At 37.1% G+C, this 5447-nt stretch overlaps 1 pseudogene; it reads right to left on the bottom strand.

Annotated features, from left to right (window-relative positions):
• Window positions 1-1153: 1153 nt before the first annotated feature.
• Window positions 1154-3656, bottom strand: LOC120191181 (annotated as a pseudogene).
• Window positions 3657-5447: the final 1791 nt, after the last annotated feature.

The raw sequence follows: 5447 nt of genomic DNA, 5'->3' as shown, positions 1-5447 counted from the left end.
AATTCTACATTCTATCATCCCGAATCGTAAAGTTTCGAGCTTAAAATTTCCGAAAAATCCTCGTCTAATCCACCGCGACATCAAGTTACGTCTTCTTAACGAAACACACATCCTTGTCTAACGGTTGAATCGACTTTGTGTCGTGTTGAATTCGAGTAACCGATCAGTTGAACCTAAGTAACTAACGGGAAACAAAAGAATGTGTACATATGTAATGTGCATGTGCTCTCATATCTTTTAGCTGCCCTTTGTCGAGTATACAAACCAACCACATGATAGTTGACAATATGACAGTGATCTAATTCATAATCGTGACATTGAATGGTAGATATATGACGAGCAACGTCTATGGCTTCGGTATCATCCTCCTGGAGCTCTTAACCGGACAAAATCCGGTGAAGCTAAGCGAAGACAAGGTGAAACATTGTGTTGATGATTGAGACAAGGGTGCTTTGCTTCAAAGCATTGGCCTTAACCGATATTTGTTTTGTCGACAACTGCCGGCTGCTGTCGCTGTGTTGTGAGTGTGTTCAAGATGAGCAGCGTTGTGCGTGCATTCAAGATGAAGCCAATCTTCGATCTAATACAAGCATTGTCGTGAAAGCTCCTCGGCCTCTTTTGAACACGAGTCGCCCGCCACTTCCCGCACCCACCGTGAAAGGTGACGTTTGTGATGAAAAACGAGCTACAGCACGAAGACTAGTGTTTTTAACATATTGAATGTCATCTTCCTTTCATAGAATAAGATTGTGACGTTTGAGGAAAGTGTTGCAGACTGGACAAGTTTGTAAACTGTTGTGTCATTATCATTTGACCCTAAACCATGTGTAAGATGCCGATGCCACCCAACGTCGTGGTGGTGGGCACACTTTAGTTTTGCCCCTCCCCGGCATATGGAATACGATGCCAAAATCGGCATTACCTGCCTGTTGAGCCGTTTATCCAAGGATCAGAAGCCGGCAGGTTCACCACAAACATCAGCTAAGCTTTTCGACTCATCATTTGCAGATGAGTCGGTCCACCACGGCCGTAATTTCCGGCTTCAATTATTGCCATCTCAGGGCAGTATACATTGCACATTGCACATTGTTTACACTTTTCATTTTCTTCGTCCCAGTAACAGAAATTCATAATTTTGAGCGAAAACACCTAGTCCGAATAAAGGGGCAAAAATTATGTAGAATCCATATAGACCTGTACGGGAAATCCAGTGGCAATGACCTTTCAAGACAAACTAATCTTCTCTACAATCTAGAAGAAGATACGTAATTCAAAGCTCCACAAAAGAAAAAAAAATCGGTTTCCTGCATGTGCCGGTGATCTCAACCATCTGAAGGCATCGGAATAGATACGAATGTAACGGTGGTGGTTTCCCTTGTACTCGGCTTCTAAAACCCATTTTCTCTTCGAGTCTAGGGGTGATCACGCATTCTGCTCTCCAACCTCGAATCTGGATCATCACACCGATCGGCATCAGAATTTTTCCTGTTATCGGTATCTGAATTAACCAACTGATTCCTTCTGCGTCTTCTATCCTGAAAATTTCGTCCATTATTCGTATCAGGAACGAGTCAAGCTTTAGTTACAACTGCAAACTAGACATTTGCCTATAAGACTGATTTATCTAAAAGAAAGCTGAGTAATTTCGATAAACTGATTAGAGTAAAGTATCAGAATCAAACCTCTCGAGGAATAGGATCCTCCTCCGCTTCGAGCATGCGAGCAACCTGACTCATCTTTGGTCTTTTTTCGGCATCAGGATCAACACATCTCAAAGCAGTCAAAAGAGCCCGTTTAAGAGCACTAGTTGATGGTTTAGTCTCGATGTTAGGGTCAACTACTTCCTCAGAACGTCTGAGTTGAACCATCATCTTTAACCACTCAACCATATTTACCTGAGATTTCACAGTAGAATTGGTCATGTAAAAAAAACACTATACCAACAATTTTTGAAGCTTACGTCGATAAAGAAGTGTCGTTAAGTACCTCAGGCTGAGGGCGACCATAATCTACCGGGTATCTTCCGGTAATTGCTTCTAAGATCACAACACCAAAGCTATAAACATCACTCTTCTCGTTCAGGAGGCCTGAGTTAGCATATTCCGGGGCAACATAACTGGAAGACCATGCAAACAAGAGACAAAGATGACATTAATCAACGACTAGCTTCTCGAATGATATAGCCCTTTACTCGGAGTAAAAACAATAAGAAATGCAAAACAATGCTAAAACAAAATGAAGAATGAATGATCTAGTAACAGTTGGTCGTTAAGGAAGGGCATTATTCTCACCCAAATGTACCCATAACTCTTGTTGCGATATAACTTTTCCCATCACCTAGCAATTTGGCCAGACCAAAATCAGATATCTTCGCATCAAAGTTGTCATCGATCAGTATATTACTTGATTTTATGTCTCTATGGACGACTTTTGGTTCAATAGCCTCGTGCAAATATGCCAGCCTGCAACATTCAATTCGGATAACAATTAAGGTTAAAACCCAAGGTAAGCATTAACAACCGAGATTTTAGTTATAGGAAGATTTACGCATTGGCAGTGCCGAGAAGAATCTTTGTGCGAGCCTCCCAGGTAAGATATCCCTTGTGCGACATATCTCCACGGAGCCATTGCTCTAAATTGCCGTTATTGACATATTCATAAACCAACAACCTGGATTTTATAACAGGCCATTTACAAAACAAAAGTAAACATCTCTTTTCTTTCTATTCCACATATTAAAATAACAATGACACTGGACATAACAATAACACGGTACCTTTGTGTGCCCTCGATGCAGTAGCCAAGAAGTCGAACTAGGTTTTTATGCCTCACATGACCGATTGCTTCAACTTCCACCCGGAAATCCTTGTCAGCTTGTCCTCTAAAGAAAGCATAGAATCATTATCAGCCAACTTTAACAAGCTAAGGACAGCATAACAAGAACAAAAGGATTATTCTTCCAAATAAATATGTTCTGCTGCAGCATACGTATTGTTAAGAAGTTTTTTGACTGCTACAGGGGTCCCGTTACTCAGATTGCCTCTATAAACAACTCCATAACCACCATCACCGATAATATTATCCTTTGAAAACCGGTTAGTCGCAAGGTGTAGGTCTCTCAGAGTGAACCAATGACCCCATCCTAGACCTGAATTTTCAGGCAGGCCAGACAACGGTGAAGGAGCAGTCAATGGATGCGAAGAAGGCTTGTATATGGATACCGCCCCGGTGCCTCCCTCTTCTCCTCGTTGAGACCCTTTATCATCATCCTCCACATGATTAAAAGAACCCGACTGGCAGCTATCTTTTCCATTATCAGCATTAAACAAAACCTTCTCCGAATCTATGTCACTGAATTTCTCATCAAGGGTGTTCAGACCACCATTGTTCGCCGAAGCTTGATCAACTCTTATCTCCTTAATTTCCTCCGACACGCAAGGCGCTTGGCTCAGGGAAGCATGGCATTCGCCCTTCTCGATTTCTTCCGAAAACTAAGCCACAGGGATATGCTAAGGATAACTAAAAACACAACTGCTAAGCCAATTACAACAAGAACCCACAATTGCAGACCGATGTATACTTTCGACAGAGTTTTGTTCAGATCAGAGGCCATTCTTCACACAACACCAAGATGCCTGAAACATGTTAAACTAAAACAACTTAAAAGACACAACCTACATCTAATAATCAATCATATTTTGCATTTATCCAATTACATCAACTGGTTCATGACAGAAAATATACCAACGAAATCATTTTCACAGCAACAAAGGGCAGAATGAAAGCAAAAATAGAAAGATAAATGAGAAAGAAGGTGCTAAGAAAACAGACCTTGAACCACAATCAAATTCCCAGAAAAAAGAAGCTAGAAGAAAAGCAAAGGGCTTTGCTTTAAATCAAACTCCACCGACTGCCAACAAAACCTTATACAAATAATAAACAAACCATCACATTTCCAACACGCATCCTGCATTTGACAAATCATTGTCATGTTTTTAAACAAACAAAAAATGATAACATTTTCAGGCAATATTTGACAAAAATCAATCTAAAAATGACAACTTGGAGCATTAGCAAACACAATCAAGAGAAAATGAATCACATAAAAAAATGACAAAGGAGCAGAATTTAGGGGTAAACCCCACAGGAAAGAATATTGTGAGGATAGAAATGGGGTTATGGACTAAGAAAAAATAAATTTTTGTAGGGTTTCCATGTGAGAAATGGGCATAATTGACTTGGTTATAGGAAGAAGAAGAAGAAGTGGGGTTGTCAGAGGTAGGTGATGAGGAAAGACATGCCTTACATTAACAGTGAAATGGAAGCAGCTTACACAACAAAACTACTGGAAGCCTTTTTCTTCTTTGCTGTTTATTCACTTTCCCTTTTTCTTGTCACAAAAACACTGGAAAACAATTTCTAAATTGAGTCCACATTTAAATCTAAAACTTCTGTGGTTTAAAGATGTTAATTTTACTGTGTGTTTGAAGTAAAAGGTGAAATTTTTATATGTTAGATCTGCATGCAATAGTCAAAGAAGCAGACTGGACGCCAATACCATTTAGGCTTTTGATTGACCCAAACCTTTGCTTTAGCTTCAAAATAGTTTAAGCTAATTATATAATCTAGGGTAATCTAAGTATTTAGTACCTAAATTATTAGTTTTAGTTCATTTTAATACTTAAACTTTTAATTTTTTAAAAAACATGTCTAACATTTAGTTTTCATTTCATTTTAGTACATATGTTAAAAACTTAACATTCATTTACCTAAACTATCAGTTTTGGTCTATTTTAGTACCTAAACATTCATTTTTTAAAAATTTAACGTTAAATTTTGAACGAGTTACTAAAATGAAATAAAAACTAAAGTTTTTAATGACTAGATATTAAAATGAAACAAAAACTAAATTTTAAGTATGGTTTTGAAAATATTAAAAAGCTTATATATTAAAACATATCAAAGCTGATAATTTAGATACTAAACATATAATTTATCCTATAATTTAGGATTGGATTAATGTCACGAATGCCTCATGTTTTGTTAATATAATGTTTGTATTTTTTAAATTTCATAACGTGTCTTTATTTTTTTTAAATTTTACTTTTTTGTTCTACTTTATCTTCTAAATTAGAAGTATTAAATAATAACATGACACGATCATGTGATACTATCTTGTTATGTCATCTAAAGATGAGTACTTGATTGAATACGTACAGTTGAAAATCTTAAATTAATTTAATTGAGGAATCATGTTTTTAAATTTTATTTGAAAATTTTTGAGTCGAAATAAGTCTGTGAAATATAAATCAAATCGAATTATTTAATTTTTTTATATTAGTAGAAGTCGTCAAAAACTGCTGTAATTTTTAAATTTTTATTCTAATAGGAGTCGTAAAAAATTCGTAGTACAGTTGTATGTGTGTTTTTTTTAAAAATCAGTATAA

This window comes from Hibiscus syriacus, unplaced genomic scaffold (assembly GCF_006381635.1).
Source record: "Hibiscus syriacus cultivar Baekdansim isolate YM2019G1 unplaced genomic scaffold, ASM638163v2 tig00116965_pilon, whole genome shotgun sequence".
In the NCBI taxonomy this organism is placed as follows: domain Eukaryota; kingdom Viridiplantae; phylum Streptophyta; class Magnoliopsida; order Malvales; family Malvaceae; genus Hibiscus; species Hibiscus syriacus.
This window is presented reverse-complemented; position numbering and strand designations above follow the sequence as displayed.